Source organism: Trichosurus vulpecula (genome assembly GCF_011100635.1).
Source record: "Trichosurus vulpecula isolate mTriVul1 chromosome X unlocalized genomic scaffold, mTriVul1.pri SUPER_X_unloc_3, whole genome shotgun sequence".
NCBI lineage: Eukaryota > Metazoa > Chordata > Mammalia > Diprotodontia > Phalangeridae > Trichosurus > Trichosurus vulpecula.
In genome coordinates this window covers 1,441,131-1,462,117 of record NW_023494379.1, presented here as the reverse complement: position 1 = coordinate 1,462,117, position 20,987 = coordinate 1,441,131, and positions in this window count along the sequence as shown.

Genomic DNA, 20,987 nt, shown 5'->3' with positions numbered 1-20,987 from the left:
TCACATAAGCTTGGCCAAAGGGTCTCTAACTCCACAGTCTCAAAGTTAGGCTCAAGTTATCAGACCCAATGCTTATTAACTCCACATTATCATTCCTAGTTTCAGCAGTTCTAGGTTAGAGAGCACAGAGCCAAAGGGCGCATTTCCCCCATGCCCCTGGTCCTTTCCTGGGGTAGCATTGAGTCTAGATGGAGGAAAAGGCCAATAACTGTCCAGTCTGGGGTTCCGGGTCACTCAGTCTCATATCTCCCCATTCCTCCCATGCCTTCACTCCTCAAGGACCCCAAGAATCTACAATCCCATAAACTTTTGAGGAGGGGACCTAGAGTAGGCACCGCCCACCTTCCTTAGATGGGCCATAGGTCCCCCAAGGATCCCCAAGGGCCCAGAGCTACTTTTTAAATTAATTTTTGGTTTTCAACATTCACTTCTACAAGATTTTGAGTTCCAAAATTTCTCCCCATCTCTCCCCTCCCCCCAGCTCGTGATGGTGTGTGTTCTGATTACCCCTTCCTTTCCTCCTTTCTTTCATCCCCCCTCTTCTCTTTTCCTGTAGGGTAAGCCAGATTTCTATACCCCATTGCCTGTATATCTTATTTCCCAGTTGCATGTAAAAACATTAACATTACGTTTTAAAACTGAGTTCCCAATTTTCTCCCACCCCCCTATTTAAAAGGCAAGCAATTCGATATAGGGTGCACATGTGTAGTCATGCAAAACGCTTCCCCAAGTCATATAGTGAAGGATATCTCCATTTTCCTCCATCCTATCCCACCCATTTATTCTATTCTCTCCTTGACCCCTCCCCCCAAATGCCCTTCCTTCTGTCACCCCCCTTATCCCCTTCCCTCCAACTTTCCTGTAGGATTTTAGGGTTAGAGATTTCCAGCCCCACCCAGAGCTATTTGGAGTCCGGCTCTGCTACCCTAGCCTCTGGCTCTAACCCTCCCTCTTCTGAGGGCAGTTTGTTATTGTATCCCGGCTTTGTTCTTAACCTTGGGCAAACTTTCCCAAGGGGGGAAAGCCCTTTGGGCGAGAAATAGCCATTCTTCCTGATTTTCCACATACTTCCCCTGTCTGGACCCCAAGTCTTCTCCAGGCTGAGACCCCCCCCCCCCCAGGCCTCCAGGGCCTTCCCCTTGTGCGAGCCCACCACCTTGTGATACCTGAGTAGCCAGCTATTGCTGAAAAAACCCTGCCCCCAGCCCCTAACTGCAGACCCCAGTCTGCATAAAAAAACAGATTGAGTTCCTGCCATTTGGCAAGGGGCCTGGGCCCCTAAGACTCTTCTAAGGAATGTAACCTAATTACCAGGAAAAGTCTAATGCCTAACGATCTTCCTCTGGCTGAGTGGGCTCAGAGATGTCTCTATCTTATGTCAACAGACTGAGCTGAAAACATCCCTCGGTCTGTCCATGGCCATTAAGGATGGAAGCCTCAGCCCTAGACATTATCTTGAATTATATGGCTTCTGCCTTATCTTGAGCCTTCCTTGTTGTGGGAGTTATGGCAAGATGGACACAGGGATCCTGGGTTGTAATTTCAGTTGACACTTTGTCAGCTATCTGATATGTTGTATTTACAATCTATTCAGGAGGTTCCTCTAATGTATCATGGTCATAAAAAGTGAAATAACACAGGCTTGCTGAGTCTGCAAAGTAACATATGTAAACTTCAAGAGATAATTAAGCACCGAATCCTGTATTGTCTATATAAACTACCCTCTCGCTTCAAACGTCACCATTGATTTGGGAAGCCCCAATGGCCGCCGGCTAAATAAATTCTCCACTTAAAACTTACACTCTGTGGCGTGTCTCACTCGCTTCTGGTATAACAACCTCACCCAGGGCTCCCTCCACACCTGACCCGAGGAGGACTGGGGCAATGGACTCTCACTACTGCAGGCCAGCCCCCACCCCCATATTGGGGCAGCCCGACCAGCCGGCCCACCCGCACACCTCCTCCTGCCTCTACTGACCCTTCCCAAAGTAGAGATGGAGCGGAATAGGAAGGCTCACCGGAGGCCATCCGGGAGATCGAGGACGTGAAGGAGACAGATGTGAGAGAAGCGCCAAGCCCGAGTCTGGAGAGAGGAATGGGTGCAGTCCCTGACCCCAGACCAATAAATGTGAGAAACCCCATCACCCCGCCCCCAGGCTCATTGGGGCCTGGCCTGCCAGCCTGCTGCAGGTGCAGGTGGATGGAACTGTGTATCCAAAGATGGAACATGGGGAGTATCCAGCGGGGCTGGCAGGACAGGCAGGATGCAAAGCCCAGAGCCCAGGCCGCTGGGCCTCCCACACCTGAAGTGTGGTGCAATCGCCCTGGGCAGCCAGGGAGGGGGCTGCATCCCCGTGAACAGGCCACTGCCCGCAGGGCCCTGCCCACGTGCTTTGGGACCTGGGCTTGGGGAAGGGAGGGACGAGGACCACTTATATTATCTGTCCCGTGGTGGGGGGCGGGCTGCGGGCTGCAGGCTGCTGAGCAGGAGTCCGGATCATGACAAGTGCCCTGGGAAATCAGGGATTCCAGTAGCCTCAGTCATTCAGGCAGCCCTAATTCCACCTTCCCTTACAAAATGTTTGCACCAAGCCACAGCAGACCTGCCTTCCCATAGCCTGGGTATGTGGCCCCAGTTCTCCAAAGGTGCCATTTCAAGGGGCTGATTTCTGACCCACAGAGACCCACAAACTTCAAATGAAGGCAGTATTTGGTATGGACAAGATCCGCACAGAGGATACAGACCCAAAGAGCTAGGGTTCCTGGTGACCTCATGGCAGAGGCCTGTAAGAGGAATGGCCTTTGTTTTCTTTGAGTGACTCAGCTTACCTCATTGAGTCTCTGGATGCTGTGGCTTGCTCTTCCAGGGCAGGAAGTTCAGCAACCATACCAGGAATCAGAACTTCCTGTGTGATGAGTCATGGGGCAGGCTGAGGGGAGGTGTTAGCTCCAGAACCTGGTCTACGCTAGGGGGAGGGGCCAAGTCAAGAACCAATCGGCCCTGGTCATTCAGGCAGCGCTTGATGATGTCAAAAACTCTATAAGAGGGGAGAGGACAGCTTGAAGCTCTCTCTTTCCTCTTCCGGTTGGTGTGGGAGCAGCAGCAAGCAAGCGTGACTCTGGGCCAGCCCTTGCTCTCGGGCCGAGCCCAGATGTTGGTAACTATGAATTGTATTTGGTCTGTCTGTTGATATTTGTAATTTGTTTATATTTTGGTTTTGAGGTTCGGGGTGCTGGTTTGTTTTTCCCCCGAACTAAATGAATGTTTTGAACCTCAGGGTGCTGGTTTTTTCCCCTGAAGTAAGTCAATGAATCTGTATTTGGTCTGTCTCTTGATGCTTGTCTGTATGCTCCCCTGAACTAACTGAATGCTAACTGAATGCTGGCGTTTTTCCCCTGAACTAAATGATTGTATGCTAACTGAATGCTGGATTAAAGTAAGCTGGTCAACCCCTTCACCGTGCTTTCCTTGTTTAAGCAGATAAAAAGAACCTGTGCTTTCCCGGCAGCCTCCTGGGTCCTGGCAGCCCCCTGGGTGCCGGCTGTGGGGGAGGGATCTTACGCCCCCACCGAAGCTGCTAGCTGGGTTGTTAAAACAAGGCCCTGCTAATATCTGGTAACACACACATCGCCAAAGACCTGGCATGGTTTTAGAAACTCAGACTGACTGAGCAGCCAGTGTAGCACAGTGCCTGGCACATAGTAGGGTATATACATAGGCACATGCTGGCTAACTCAGCACTGAGGACACTATTGTTATCTGCCATGAGAGGGCCCAGAATCACTTTTATCATTTTATAACTATGTTTGACATCAGTACTGATAAAAGGGTTTGTGCTTTTTTAGCAAACTTCAATTATCCCAGGAATTGTTACCTGGCTTTTTCCTAAATGGTGTTTCTGGTGTCCAAAATAGAGGAATTCTCTTGGTTGTTGTTAGGATGATTTTTTCTCACAATGGCCATTCCTCTCTTGGGACTGCATTCCAGCCATGTCACAGCTAAATGCTGTAGGACTGAGGTGACCCAGGGAAGCTTTCCAAGCCTTCAGCTCCAGCCCCTCCCACCCCTTTGGCCTGGAGTTCACCATCTCCTCCCCTGCTGGCCAATCCCCTTACTTTAAGACTGATCCCCCAACTGCCAGGGCCCAGCCTCCCTTCCTCCCACATGTATGGATTGCACTGATGGCCCCTACAGGTCCTTGGGGACAACGTAAGCAGAATGTGAGATCCTTGAGGACAGAGTGGCTTCATTCTTAGTACTTGTACGGCCGTCAACTGGCCCAAGGTCTGCCACAGATCACATGCGTATGGAGTGACCAAATGCCCAATGGAATGGTGCTCACTGATTGTGAGGATGGTCAGAAATTTCCTAAGCCTTCTCTCCACTTTCACCCTGAGGGCTCCCTGCAGGGAAAGGTCAGGGCTTGTGGTGTAGGAATAGGTCCTGGCCTCTCCAGTCTATTTACCCTATGGTTGTAACCTAAGATGGGAGCCCCTCAGGAGGCCAGGCTCATTAGTATACAGAGCTGAAGTAGCTGGCCTCCCAGGAAGGAAGGAGTGCCCCCATTAGCCAGGCATCCCACCTAGACAAGGCCCAGTCATAACCGGGCAGGACCTAGGACAAAGGAGTAACATAAGAAGAGGGTTCTGCCCATTTTGGGCAGGAACAGAAAAAACCCACCCCTCTGGCCTTGTCTATGAAATGGAGGCCATCACGCTGGGACGACAATAATAATGAATCTCAGCTCCTCTGAGGCAGGTTCCTTATTTACCGAACCACACCACATGGCTGGGATTATTTGTTAGCTGGGACTGATCACACCCTTCCTGGTTCTTGTCCCTCCTCCAGCTGGGAAGAAGGCCTGGCAGCAGCGGTTCCCTCCAAGGGCCAATGACACCTTCCACAGTGGGGCAGGTCTTGAAAGGCCTGCCTTGGGGCCTTTACATTTAACACAGCCACCCCTTTGGGGTTGTTGGCCCAAAGATGGAAAAATGTGAAACCCCACCTGTCTACCCCGTACCAATGGAGTTCAAGGTGATGCATTTCACTATCAAGTTTTCCTGAGCAGGGATTTCCTGTTTTAAGAACACAGAACATTTCAAACAACTAGAAAGTCACACCACTCCAGCTGAGCTCAGCTCAGTGCCAGGCACAGAGAGGGTGCTTAATCATCGCGTGTAGTCTTGACAGAGAGGTGTAATCTTTCTTGTGAAGTGCCATCACTTTTCACCAACAATATAACATTCACTGACTAGTAGTTACAGCAACGTTTCTGCCACACACACCCCAGCCCCATCAGGCCTTCCCAAATGAGATAAGACAGCAATCATTTAACAAGAGAACTATCCAACCTTGCGGATAACTAGCAATGCACCTGTCCCTGCTGTCTATCAATGGCAACAGTGGCAAAAGGCTGGCAGCCCCACCCAGTGTCTGGGTCCAATTTCCAGCTTCAGGTTTGGAGACCTGCCCATGGCACACAGAAGCCTGCCCAACATTACAAAGGATACGAGAGTCAGAGGCAGAATTCGAACCCAGATCTTCTAGGTTTCAAGCGCAACACTCCACCCACTATATTGTTCCCAAATTTGTGCCATATAAAAGCCAAGTGCAAAAATGGAAGCCAGAATTCTCTCCTGAAGGGAGCATGAAAAACATTCTCCCCAAAGAAGATAATCACACTGTCTGATGGGCTACCATAATCATTTTCATGGAACCTCAGGTTATTGGGGCTTGGCCCCCTCCTTAGGATGGCCTGCAGGCCTTGAGTGGGGGTATCTAGAGCAGGTAAATGTGATCATATGATGGACTGCTAGCATTGGGGCAGGGCTTGTACACGCTCTGAAGCCTTCTGGTGCCCATGTCACGAGGTGCTCGATGACGCCGTGCATGCATGATGCAGCCCTTCTGTGGCTGGCTCAGGTGGACCGTGGTTTCATAGGCTGACATTCAGAATGCTTCAGGGGACTTCCCAAGCCCTGGGTGGGGTGAGAGTCATCAGAGAGCCCCAAGGAGCCTGATGCCCAGGCATCACTCCCCTGCACCACCTTTCCATCTGCAACTCTCCTACTTCCACCTGGTTGGCTCTGAGCCCAGCTCAGCATCTATCTAAACCTCCACAGACAATGACAATAAGCCCAATGCTTGCTAAATCCCTGGCCTCCTCACAGCTCCTTTTACTTCAACAAACTCAGTCATCCACATGGCCTGACCTCCCGAATTGAGGCAGACATAAACCCGCCACATTCGCCAAGTGTCCTGAGTGACTGGTCCCTTGATGGGGAGGTGACCTTCCTTGAGGGTAGGACAGACCACCCAGTCACCCTTCACCTGGTCTATATTTCCCTTGCTTGGCAGGTGGCATCACCTCTGAGAAGGTGGTATCACCTGCACCCTGCAGGGAGGCTTTGGGAGAGGACCTTGTGGAGCTCCCTCGTGACCATTTTTAGACAAACTAGAAATCAGGGACCTGGTTCTGTTAAGTCCTGTGGGTTTTTTTTGGCAGGGGGAACATGAGAGAGGACAACAGAAGTCCATTTCTCCCATGACCTCCCTATTTCATCTGATGATGCCTGCCAACCACCAGTGCCTCTCCAAAGAGAGGGGGCCCCAGAGAGGGCTCCATTTCCCCAACCCTTAAATTCACTCAGTCACCTCTGACTCTTTGAAACAAGACATCTGGTGTTATTTCCACACCCCTGGATCAATCCCTGCATACCCAGGTGAATGTAGGGGGCTCCTGAGGAGCTCTGCTGCAATCAACCATCAATTCTAGGAAGTTTCCCCTGAATCCAGGTTGTATAGAACAAATCTTTTATTAAGGGGGTTTGTTCTGTGAAGTGTGGATTCAGTGAAAGGGTTGCACTTAAGGACCTGGAGGGCCACATGTGGCCTCGAGGCTGCAAGTTCCCCACCCTGTCCTGGCCCCTTCCTCGCTCCAGACCATTCAATGGCTCCCACCATCTACTCCAACAAGTCAGTCATCCTGCAGGCTCTGGACAATTGCCACCCAAACAGGCTCTGTCCCTTCTGGGCACCCACCCTCATGGCCATTCAATGAAGTCCAACAAGAGGCAGTTTGTGTCCAATCCTTGGGCAGCTGACAATTGCCCTGATGTTTTACATCCTTCAAACCTCTGGCTACTTCACAGGCTGCTCACAAAGGGAAGAACTGGCCACATGCAAAGTCCCCAGGCCCTAAAGTGGGTACCATGGTCAGAGATGTCTCTGCCTCCCACGGTGGGTCTAGGATGGCTGGGGCATTTGGTGTCCCCACAGAGAAAACACGAAGGAGCCCACAGCCCATGCCTCAGGGAGACATTCAAAGCGAAGGGCCTGGTAAAAGCTGAGGGGAGAAATCAGGAAAAGTTTCCTGGAGCCAGGAGACAAACATGCGGAGACCAGGAAAAGCATGGCCAAAGGTCACCCAATATCCCAGGTTAGCTGAAGCAGAGTCCCAGGTGGGTGGGTGGGAAAGGCAGGGTGGCCAACACATACAACAATACACTGGGCAGCCCCTCTGGAAGGGCGAAGACTGGAGAAAAAGCCCACGCCCATCCCTGGCAAAAGACTAGAGATCCTGGCGTATTCTTGTGCTGGGAGAAACAACAGAAAGGGGCTTGCACACCAGGATAGGAGTGGCCCTGTGAATGATGGGCAGCAAGAGCGGGCTGGAACGAGGGCTCAGAGGACTGAGGGTGCGGCCCTGGGCCCAAGAGAATCCTGTGCTCTGGTCAGCCCAAACCCCAGCACACAGGGTCTCCTCTGCCCACCCCAATGCCCTCCCAGGGGCCTTTTTCTGCCTCCTCTGGCCAACTCAGCCCAGAGACTGAAGTCATGTCTTCTAGAGGCAACTGGTGGCAGAGTGCATGGAGCCCTGGCCTAAAGTTGGGGAGACCCAAGTTCAAATTTAGCCTTAGACACTTCTTAGCTATGAGCTTGGTTCAAGTCCCTTTCTCTCTCTGGACAATTAAAGGAGACTGGACAAGCTGATCTCCAAGGCCACTTCTGGCTCCAGCCCTAGGCCTCTGATCATCTGAATGGAAGCACAGGACAAGTTGGGGCCTGCCCCTGATCTCCCTGGCACAGGGTGCTCTCTGAGGTGTATACTCCCTCCACCAAGGGTCTGGCAGCCCACCCAGCCAGGGGTCTTCTTGGCTCCAAGGCCAGCTCTGTCAAGAGAAGAGCCTCCATACACCATCCAATGGCAAACAGCAAAGGGTCAGCAGGTGGAGGGGGAAAAAGATACTCCCTGTCCTCCAACTTCAGCCCTGATCTCACCCTGTTATTTGTTATTTCAGAAGGGTTAGTGGGACCAGCCCCCTCCAGGTGAATCCTGTAATGCCCCTGGAGAGAAGAAAAGAGTTGAGTTAAGGCCTGCAGGAGACTGGGTTAGTGTGGCTTCTTCTTGACCTCCAGATGAACCCTGAATTTTCTCTGGTTTTGTGAGAGGCTGCTGTGGAAAACATCTGGGAGAGTGTCTCCACCTCGAGAGTGTGGAGGACCCAAGGGGCTTGGTCCTCAAAGAAGCTAGCTCTGGGGAGGTGTTACGGGCTGAGTTAGAGCTGAGCCCTGCTCTCCTCAGACCTCCAGGCCCAGGGGCCTGCTGAGATAGACTCAGGGCTTTGGGATGTGGGTGGAGCCAGGAGGAGGGAGGGGTCTCGCCTTTGTTGCCTCCCTAGAGATTCCAGGTCGGACCTACCTGACCACGTGGAACTTCCGGCTCTCTGGCAGAGCATGTGGAACTTCCGGCTGCCTGACCACGTGGAGTTTCCGGTCTTTGCCTGGACTGCCTGCCCGCAGGGAGCTTTGGGTAGTGCGGGAAGAGAAGGGGAGGAGAGTAGGTGGAGTCAGGGTGGTCCTAGGACCCAGGTGTATTAGCTTTACCTGTCTTTCACCCACGTAACCAAAGAGTGTACCTACGTCACTACAGGTATAAATGTGCTGCTTGCTGAAATAATAAACGGAGTCATTCACCATCTTGTTTGGCTCCCGCCCCGTACATTGTCCGCGAGATCAGGCCCTTTGCTTAGGCAGAGGCCTGGGGCTTGGGGGGAACCCCGAGCGTAGTCACGAGGCTTCGGAAGCCCGTGACAGGGAGGCTGGCCCCTCTCGAGAGGACCTGGCCAAAGGCCAGGCTCTGTTTCTAAACATTCTTCTCTCCCACTTGGTGTCTTTACTAAACTCACTGCAAACAAAATGTATTTGAAAAAAAGGGTCTGGGAGGGGGGAGTGAGGACAATTGACAAGAGAGACCTTGGGCCTCTAGGTCCCTGGCCACTCCCCACCCCGGCCAGAAACGTGGTAGAGGATTTATTCTTTCAATTGTCCTTTTATTGGTAGTTGTTTCAGACGTGTCTGACCCCATGCCCCCATCTGGTGTTTGCTTGGCAAAGATACTGGACTGGGTTGCTATTTCCTTCCCTGGCTGATTAGAAAGACGAGGAAACTGAGGCAAACAGAGTTAGGTTGACTTGCTCAGGACCACACAGGTAGTGCTTGTCTGAGGCCGGATTTGAACTCAGGAGGAGGCCTCTTCCTGATTACGCACCTAGCCCTCAATCCACTGTTCTGCCCAGTGTGTCTGGCAAGCATTTCTTATCATTCCTTGAAAATTTAGCCTTTACTTTGGAGGCCAAAATGTCTACTGCAGCCCTCCAGGTTTGGATGCTATTTGGCATGAGGGGTAGGCCCTGAACCTGTGATGTCATTGGGAGCTTTCAGGGGAAGACCTTCCCTCTGATAGTGCAGATGGATGTGTGTCTCTTAGATGGGTGAGAGTCCTTCCTGACACAGTCTTCAGCCTTCTTACCCAGGATGCTTCCCCAGGGTCTACACACATGTCCCTACCTCCCCTTCCTTCCAAAAACCCATCTTCTGGCTCTTCTGCACTTTCTAGCTAAATGTCAGGTGGGCTGCTGACAGCCAGCCCCTGCTCATCCTTTTGGCCTTTCCATGTCCCTTGACACGGATGACCACCCTTGGGTCTGCCCCTGCCGCTCTCTCCTCTCTGGGTCTTCTCTGCTGATTCTCCTCCTCCTCTTCCTCATCCCCACTGCTTCTCAGCCCCATTTACTGAATCTTCCTGGTCCTCCCTGCTCACAGCCTCGGGGGCCCTGCCCCACCCACACCCCCCCCCCTTCTCTTTCCTCCTTGCTGGGATCATCAGCTACCAGACTACCATTAAATTCTCATCTCTACAACATGGCTCTACTTGTCAGCTCCACCCTCTCCCGACTTCCAGGCTCACATCCACAGCTGCCTAATGGACATCTCCAATCATATGTCCCCTGGACATTTTCAGCTCCATAGGCTGTTTGGCATGTGGTCTTTACTCGGCCCCATTCCTTGGTGAGGTCACCCCCTCCTCCCAGCTCCCTGGCTCACAGCTTGGGGGTCCTCCGTAACTCCTGTCTCCCTTTCCCTTCCCCCATCTAAGCTGTGGCTAAGCCCTGTCCATTGGACCTTCATGATATCTCTCTCCCCTGACCCTGCCACCCCCTGTGGGGGGCCCTCATTCCTCCTACCCGGATGGACCGCTGGTGGGTCTGCCTGCCTACAGTCTCATCTCCCCACTCCAGGTGATCTCTCCACAGATGCCAAAGTGATCTTTCAAAAGCTCCATTCTTACCCTTCACCACCCTCTTCAATCAACTCCAGTGCCTCCCTGTGACCTTCAGAATAAAATATCAAATGACAATATTGATAATTATTAATATAGAAGCTACTCTGTGCTAGGTACTGCACTAAGCACTCTAAAAGTATTGTCCCATTTGATCCACACAACGGCACCTGGAGGTACTTCCTATTATGCTTCCCAGTTTACAAATGAGGAAACTGAGGCGAAAAGCAGTTAAGTGACTTGCCCAGGGTCACATAACTAGTGAGTGTCCTGCTGGATATGAGTTCTGGTCTTCCTGACTCCAGGCTCAACAGAAAGCTCTCTTTGGTTTTTAAAGCTTTTTCTCTCGTTGCCCCGTACTACCTTTTCAGTCTCTTTCCGTTATTCTCCCTACCCCATATTCTCCGATGCAGTGACAACGGCCTCCTTTTGTTCCTTGTACATGATACCATCTGCTGACTCCTGGCCTTTACACTGGCTGTGTCTCATGCATAGAATGCCCTTCCTCTCCCCTCCTCCTCCTGCCTCTCTTCTGAGATGACCCTTAATTCATCATGTATACATCTTCTTAATCATACACAGTGGTTCTCATGTTAGTGCAGGGACTGGCTTTTTTCTGTCTTTGTACCTCCAGAGCTTAGCACAGTGCCTGGCACATAGTAGGAAAAGACCAAGCATTTATCATGTGTCTACTATGTGCTAGGCTCAATGCTCAGTGCTTTATACATATTATCTCATTTTATTTGATTATATTTATTTTATTAATTAAGTAGCCATTGAAGAAATGCTAGTTGAATTACATTTTACCCCAGAGCAATGAGAGGTTAAGTGATTTGCCCAGGTTCTCATAGCCAGGTATATTTCAGAGGCAGGACTTCAAGCCTTCCTATATCCAGGGCCAGCTCTCTATTTGCTACATTAGATGTCTGGTTCTACATTAAAAATAACTTTCAAAATATAATCATTAACAATCTATAGTCATATGAAAAAAAGCTCTAAACCACTATTGATTAGAGAAATGCAAATCAAAACAACTCTCAGGTACCACATGTCTCCTGTTAGATTGCCTAACATGTCAAAACAGGAAAATGATACATGCTAGAGAGAATGTGGGAGAATTGGAACACTATTGCATTGTTGATGGAGCCGCAAACTGATCCAACCATTCTGGAGAGCAATTTGGAACTATGCCCAAAAGGCGTTGACCCAACAGTACCATTTCTAGGGCTGTATCCCAAAGAGATCATAAAAAAGGGAAGAGGACCCACATTTACTAAAATATTTATAGCAGCTCTTTTGTGGTGGCAAACAATTGAAAATCAAGGGGATGCCCATCAATTGGGGAACGGCTGAACAAATTATGGTATATGAATGAAATGGAATACTATTGTGCTCTAAGCAATGAGGAGCAGACAGACTTCATAATAACCTGGAAAGACTTCCGTGATCTGATGCTGAGTGAAGGGAGCAGAACCAGGAGAACAGACACATTGCTTCTGTGATGACTAACTTTGATAGACTTGCTCCTCTCCAGAATGTAAGGTTCTAAGACAGCACCTAAAGACTCATGATGGAAAAGGCTATCCACATCCAGAGAAAGAATTATGGAGTGTGAATGCAGATTGAAGCAAACTATTTGCTCTCTCTTTTTTTCTTTGTTATTTTATTTTATATTATCTTTGGTTTTGTTACATATTTCTCATGGTTCATTTCATTGGTTATAGCTCTCCTTTACAACTTGAATATTGGGAAAATGTGTTTAATGTGAAGGTATATGTAGAACCTACATCAGATTACATGCCATGTTGGGGTGGGAGGCAGGGAGAAGAGGCAGGGGGAAAAATTTTGGAACTCAAAAACTTGTTGAACTGAGTGTTGTAAACTAAAAAAAATAATTAATCACTTTTAAAACTAAACAATTTTTGAAGGAATTTGATCAGAGGGGATGTGTTATCTGTTTATGGACATACCAAGCAGACCAGTATAGATAGAGGTAATCTCAAAGGAAAAGCACTAGCAGTGAGGAAAAGGAGAAGGGGGACCAGCCAAAGTCTGCTGCAGGTGGCACTTGTTGTTTGACCCTTTTAGTAAATATTTTTTCTAAAAGCTGATGAAGTCAACTGGATGATTGTTGAGGGGGGGGCGATATTGGAAGGGGCTCAAGAAGCACAGTACCAGAAGCTCCAGCCCCTCTTAGTTGCCCTTAGAACTCTGAGGATCAGTGTTGAAGTGACTCTTTATCATCTTGTATATTCTATTTTGTGGATTTAAAGACATCATTCTTTTTTTTTAATTAAATTTATCTATTTATTTTTAGTTTACCACACACGGTTCTACATAGTTTTGAGTTCCAGTTTTTCTCCCCTCCCTCCCCAAGACAGCATGGAGTCTCATATAACTGTCATGTATAACTTCGCATTGAATTAATTTATGCACTAGTCAAGTCGTGGAGAAGAATTTTGACCAATGGAATGAATCATGAGAAGAAGAAACAGAACCAAAAAAAAAAAAAACCAAAGCCAAAAACAAAAAGAGAAGCAAAAAAGGCGAGCATGTAGTGTGCCTCAGTCTGTATTCAAACTTTGCAGTTCTTTGTCTCGATGAAGATAGCATTCTCCATCGCGAGTCCCCTGGAGTTGTCCTTGCCCCTTAGGTTGCTGAGAAAAGCGCAGTATGTCAGGGTTGGTCCTCACGGAATCCATATAACTGTGGCTGTGCACAACGTTCTCCTGGCTCTGCTCCGCTCACTCAGCATTATGTCGTGTAGGTTTTTCCAGGTTGTTATGAAGTCTGCATCATCCCCATTTCTTATGGCAGGGGATGAACATTCTCACAAAACAGAAGCAGATAGCAGAATGGATTAAAAACCATAATCCTACAATATGCTGTTTACAAGAAACGCATTTGAAACAGGGGGATACACATAGGGTAAAGGTAAAAGGCTGGAGTAAAATATATTGTGCCTCAGCTAAAGTAAAAAAAGCAGGTGTAGCAATCCTAATCTCAGACAAAGCAAAAGTAAAGATAGATCTAATTAAAAGAGATAAGGAAGGACATTATATCCTGCTAAAAGGCACCATAAACAATGAAGCAATATCATTGCTTAACATATATGCACCAAGTGGTAAGGCATACAAATTCTTGGAGGAGAGGTTAAGGGAGTTACAGGAAGAAATAGACAGCAAAACTATAATATTGGGAGACCTCAACCTCCCCCTTTCTGAACTTGATAAATCTAACCTCAAAATAAATAAGAAAAAAGTTAAGGAGGTAAACAGAATTTTAGAAAAGGCACATATGATAGACCTCTGGAGAAAACTGAATGGGGATAAAAAGGAATATACTTTCTTCTCAAAAGTACATGGCACATACTCAAAAATTGACCATGTACTAGGGCATAAAAACCTCACAATCCAGTGCAGAAAAGCAGAAGTAGTCAATGCATCCTTTTCAGATCATGATGCAATAAGAATCATTTTTAATAAAGTACCATGGAAAAATAAGCTAAAAACTAATTGGAAACTAAATAATTTAATTCTAAAGAGTGAGTGGGCCAAAGAACAAATCAGAGAAACAATTAATAATTTCATTCAAGAGAATGACAATAATGAAACAACATACCAAAACTTATGGGATGCAGCAAAAGCAGTTCTTAGGGGAAGTTTTATATCCCTAAATGCCTACATGAATAAAATAGGGAAAGAGGAGATCAATGATCTGGGCAGACAGCTGAAAAAGCTAGAAAAAGAGCAAATTGAAAACCCCCAATTAAATACCAAATTAGAAATACTGAAAATCAAAGGAGAGATTAATAAAATTGAAACCAAGAAAACTATTGAATTAATTAATAAAACAAAGAGCTGGTTTTATGAAAAAATCAATAAAATTGATAAACCTTTGGCCAATTTGGTTTAAAAAAAGAAAGAAGAAAATCAAATTACCAGTATAAAAAATGAAAAGGGTGAGGTCACCTCTAATGAAGAGGAAATCAAAACAATAATTAGGAATTATTTTGCCCAACTGTATGCCCATAAATTTGACAACCTTAGAGATATGGATGAATATCTACAAAAACATAAACTGCCCAGACTAACAGAGAAGGAAGTGAAATTTCTTAAAGACCCCATATCAGAAAAAGAAATTGAGCAGGCCATCAACGAACTCCCTAGGAAAAAATCTCCAGGGCCAGATGGTTTTACATGTGAATTCTATCAAACATTTAAAGAACAACTAATTCCAATACTTTGTAGACTATTTGGGAAAATAGGTGAAGAAGGAGTCCTACCAAATTCTTTTTATGACACAAATATGGTATTAATACCCAAACCAGGTAGAGTCAAAACAGAGAAAAAAAATTATACACCAATTTCTCTAATGAATATTGATGCAAAAATTTTAAATAAAATATTAGCAAAAAGATTGCAGCAACTCATTACGAGAATAATACACTATGACCAGGTAGGATTTATTCCAGGAATGCAAGGCTGGTTCAATATTAGGAAAACTATTAGCATAATTGACCATATCAACAACAAAACTAGCAGAAACCATATGATCATCTCAATAGACGCAGAAAAAGCCTTTGACAAAGTACTACACCCATTCCTATTAAAAACACTAGAAAGCATAGGAATAAGTGGAACCTTCATTATCAACATTTAAAAGAAATAAAGACCAGAGTAATAAATATCACTTCAGAAATAAAAGACCTTGAGGATGAAGGTAAAAGTCAGTCAATAGGTCTCTCAGTTCTACAAGAGGAGGTTCAAGCTATTAAAGAAGAGATGAAGGAGATTGAGGAAGGGATGAAAGCTCGAAAAGAAGAAATAGAGAATTTAAAGCAATTTAAAATAGATGCTGAAGGGAGACATGAGGAGCTTAAGTTGAGATGTAATGAAATTTTAGAATTCATAGAATCCTTTATGGAAGAACAAAACCAGGCTGCATTAGAAGTGGACATCCAACACCAATCTGTGCGGTATTATGGAAATATGCTCGAACAACACTTGAATTCTCTCCAAGTGGAAAAGGAAAAGCTGGCCATGAAAGAAAGAGTACTTGAGAGAGAGACTGCTCTGGCCAAAAGCATCTGCTCTGAGCGTAAAGAAGTTACAACAACTGCCTCTGTTCTTGACGAAGAAATTACTGTGTTAAGAAAGACTATACAATCAGAAAACTACATTTATGGAAGCCAAGAAGAAACAAGAAGGTCTTACCAAGAAATAAAAGAAAGTTGCCTTGATCTAGTTGGCAAAGTGAAGAGTTTGAAAAAGTTTATTAAAGCTCTGGATGTTCTAACAACCCAGAGCTATTTAATATACCAGAATCACAGAAAGAGTCTTTCTTTACGATGCAAATTGCACTTCTACAACTTACTATCTCAGTGGTCCTTCTCTGGGGAGATGCAATTGGATCATGAGAATGAGGCCCTTTCTATAACAGTCCAGCCTGGAGAAGGGAGCACCACTGCTTTCAGTGACATGCAAGCTTTCTCAGGAGATAGACATTCTTTTTCCAACCCTTTATTCATTCTTACTTTATGGTCCATCACAGAACTACCTTTCAGATGTCTGGATGCATTTGATACCTACATGGACATGAACCATCAAAAAATTGCCGAGGACATGATCCTCAGCATAGCACATTTCCAGCAACACTGCCAGCTCATCCTGCTCACTCCACAGCACGTGAGCTCTCTTCCTCCAAGTACATTAATTGAAATACTCAAAATGCCAGACCCTGACGAAATAACCCTGCCTTCCCAAGCAGTTGATTTAGAATCAGAAGAAGATGATGATGATGATGAAGAAGAAGAAGACGGAAAAGATGGAGAAGAAGAAGAAGAAGAAGAAGAAGAAGAAGAAGAAGAAGAAGGAAGAGGAGGAGGAGGAGATCAAGAAGAGGAAGATGGAGAAGAGGAAGAAGGAGAAGAGGAAGAAGAAGAAGATGAAGAAGAGGATGAAGGAGGAGAAGAAGAAGAAGGAGAAGATAGAGGAAAAGGAGAAAAAGAAGGAGAAACAGGAGAAAAAGAAGATGGAGAAAGAGAAGAAGGAGGAGGAGAAGAGGCATTTGAAGAAGCAGGAGGAGAAGAAGGTGAAGAAGAAGGAGAAGGAGAAGAAGGAGGAGGAGGAGAAGAAGAAAAACAAGATTTAATTTTGACTTAAATGTGATCCCCAATTGGGCTAAGAGGGACTGTTCAAATTTGTGACTAATCTGTCTAAATTCCTAAGCTCTGGAGCACTCAAATTCTATTTTTGTAAGTTATATAGCCACTATTTAAACTTTTTAAACATAGGTTACTTTTTTCATTTTTTCTTTATTTTCATTACTTTGATTTTGCTAGAGATTCAGCAGTAGAATTGCTAGTTCCTCATTTTCAGCTAGCCAGCTGCCTAGCTAATTTTAAAGCTTCCTGTTAGCAGGGTTAAAATAGATTTTGTTTTGCCTTTAATTTTTTTATCAAGGAGTAATTAAATGATTTTTGTCATCAGTAGAGAAATCTCTCCAACTAATTGAGACAGAGCTCATTTCAGTGGCTCACAGAGGGATGAGGAACCCATCTAGAGGACCCTATGACCAGCTCCTAGATGTATAGGGCTTAGGGAAGTGAGTGTTTCCCCACTCAATGGAGCAATAATTCAGGCCAGACCCGATAGCCTTAGGAGAGAGAGATTCCCACCTCAGTAGTAGCTGTCAAGGCATGTGACCACCCTAGAAACAATCCTAACTTCTTCTGACTTGAGAAGGAGGCTCATTTTAAGTTGACAGAGGATCAGGAAAAGAGAAGGCTCCCTTTCATTTAGTGAGTAAGGTTATTATCACATATTCTTAGGATTAAGTCAGTCACTGACAATCAGCTAAATTTTTAGGAAGTTTTAAAGGAAAGCTGGTATAAATGTTGCTGAATATTCACTTATAGAGCACCATTTGGCCCTAATTGACCAGACTTAGGACCCTAGAGGTTAAGCCCAGAAATTAAGAACTGGAAGTTTTGGAGAATTTGCCAAAGTGAATCCGTTACATAATACAGCAGTAGGAACAGAACTTCCATGTAGAAGGAACTCAGGGGGATGAGAGATTGCCTCCCTTGATCCATAATCGAAGGGGGGCCATCTCTAACCTTCTTCAGTGGGGAATTTCTCAGATGGAATAAACCAAAAGGCAGGTACTTCAGGAATCTAGTCCAATTCTCTCAGGAGAAGTTCCTCCAAGGAGTGCTGATGCTGGTTGGGGATGCCCCCAGGAAAGATGGGATCAAGCATAAGAGGGTAAATGCATCCTACAAGATCCCCACTGGGACAAGGGTGGACTTCTTGTCTGGGGATGATGAAAGGGAGAGCTATTAAAGATGTGGTTTGAGAATGCAAAGGGAGGGGCAGCTAGGTGGTGCAGTGAATAGAGCACCAGCCTTGGAGTCAGGAGGACCTGGGTTCAAATCTGGCCTCAGACACGTGACACGCTTACCAGTTGTATGACCTTGGGCAAGTCACTTAACCTCAATTGCCCTGCCTTCCCCCCTCCCAAAAAAAAGAGAATACAAAGAGTTTAGGGGATTGTTTTGGCCAAAGCATGGAACTTTTGATCACTTAGAAAGTTAGGGAATTTTATTGAACAATCTTCAAAATCAGCCTAAAACAAAGAAGCTATTGCTATTACTAAAATTCTTCATCACTCTTAGTTTTTCTTCCTGTGATTATAGTTTGGCAAGAAGTCTAGAGGAATAGAACTTTAACCAGCTCTTCTGTCTATTAGGAACTTATTCTCAACAAAAAGTACATTTTAAATGGGTGAACCCATTTGGCAAAGTAGGCTAAAACAATTTGGTATTCTTACTAAAATACATTTTCTGGTGAGATTCTAAAAGCATTAACATAATTAGGAAGCAGAAGAATTGTCTTTGTGTGACAGCAGGACCCCAGTTACAAGATGGTCATAAGTTCCCTGTTTAATAGAGATCTTGACTTCAAAATCTCTTAAAGAAAAACAGAAGTTCCAGCCTGATTGAACGTTGTGTCTTGTTATATGTTCTCTGCGTGTGTTCATTTTGTAAATGATGACACTAATTTGGGAATAGTGGGTTCATTACTTCACATGGAAAGGAGCCTTCTACAAACTAGGAAAATCCTTCAGAGAATGGGAAATAAGTGTCTGTTTGGTCGGCGCTGTACCATTTGTGCTTTGTGCTAACCTATGTGTTATACCTATACCTTTTCTTTTGGCGTGATCAACCAAAAGGCTGTAAGAAAAAAAAATACTTTCCCCAAAAAATCCTGAAAAGAGGACAAATCTCTCTTTTTCCTCTGTTTCCACACTGGCCAAGTTAGAGATTGCTGAGAAGAAAGACAAATACAGAAATTAATTGAAAACTAAGATACAAAACTGATTGAAAACCAAATTTGTGAAAAGAGAATAGTTAATTTCATTTCTAAATTATAATTTGGATTTCTTTATAAAGTATTTTGATGAACTTATGGGATACTAGCAAATTCTGGAGAGTTTAATGAAATAAAATTTTCATAGATCAATTATTCATTAATGGCACCTTTAAAATAACTAGGGATTGATTTAAAGCTGTAGTTTGGATTTTAAGAACTGGCTTATTAGTCATGAGATAAGTTCAGGAGGGATTCAGTGAAATGGGAATTCAGGGAAGTGTTAAAATAAGAAAAGCTTTGGAAATAGTATGGGAATAGAAGTTAGATTAAAACTCTTGTATGCTTAAATAATTTCACAGCTCAGAATGTAAAAAGAAACATATTTGCTAATAAGCCAGAAAAGGTTTTGGTGAGCCAAGCTCTAAATCTGAAGTTTTGGGAAATCAGTCTGTGAAATTGGTTTTAATTTTAGTGTGGAATAAAGGTCTACTTAAACGCTGTACTTAAAGTTGGGTTAGTTTATTGCAGGAAGAGATTTTTATTATTGGAAGGCAGAATAAGGAACTTTTAGACCATCTTCAGAAACAATAAAAGTGAGTAGAAGTGGAGTTCATTTATCCTTGTGTTGTTTACTGCTTTTAAAGAACCAACCTGACAGCAACAAGTAAGTCCTGATTAGGGCTCCCAGATTGAAGGTGAATCCCAGAGCCCCTCGCCGCCCCCCCAAAAAAAAACTGAAAGTAAGTGAAATCTAATGATACTACTGCAGCTTAAATCAGTTGTTTAGGTATACTATAACATGGAAAAACTCGTGTTAAAATCAGTTGTTTAGTTCCACATTGTCTAAATAAGGCTATAGTAAGTTAAGGAAAGAATTATTGAAGACAGAATTAAATTCAGGGTTTGAAAGTAAAGGGTTTGAGAATTTTGAAAAGGAAATTCCAGAGAGGGTCTTAATAACACTGAAATAGAAAAGATATAGGAATTTTTAAAGCAATGTCCCTTTTACAATTGCTACATGTCTCCTTTCCACAATCAATATAAAATTGCAAAACAAGTAGAAATTTAACAAAAACATTTTAAAAACATTAACTGATTGATAGGGAAAGGATTGTTTCCTGCTCTGGTTTCAATAGCTATGCTAAAGGATTGGTAATTTAGAAAACTGAAAAGAATTGGCTTAGCTCTTGGGGTAATTCAAAGAAAGAAAAAAAAACAGTAATAAGAAGTTGAAAGTGTCACCATGAATTCTGAATGACTAAAAACAATGGATGCTTGTAAAAAACTGAGATTTAAGTACTATCAATAGTCACTATAAATCAGTAATTGATTGAGTTGAAAATTTAGATGTAGGAAATTAGAAGAATTTAATCAGTCTTGGTATGTACAAGGGGATAACAAATATTTATACTTATCTCCCAGGATTGTGGGGAGAAACACGTAGTTGTGAAGTACTTAACACAATGCCTGGTTTGTGTAAAAGATGAGCCCTGCAATGTTCAGACCTGGTAGGAATACTGTCGAACACAATGCTATCTCATTTGTAGGTACTTTTTCTAATCGGCATGGAATGTTAACAAAATTGAGAAACTATAGACTAAACCTTTTGAAGTGTTGCTAAAAACAAAACGTGGCATGTGGTAGGCACTACATAAAACTACTATGACTAGCATGAAAATGCCAGATAAAATACTTTATGAATTGATAAATTTGAAAGACATTTAACTACATTATTATCACCTGATTTGTGATGTGTTAAATACCAGAAGGCTCAGAGAAGCTGTTAAAACAAGTTTATTCTTCTTTTTAATCTGAATACAGTTACATTATAAATATATTTATTTGTTAGATGATTATTATAGCATATTTTGTTTATTTAAAAAAAACAGAAAATAATGATAATAATAGTAAATGACTTACTGTTGTGAGAAAAGCATGGTGAAATCCTCTTAGATCTTTGCCTGTAAGGTTCCTTGGGAAGAGCCCTGCT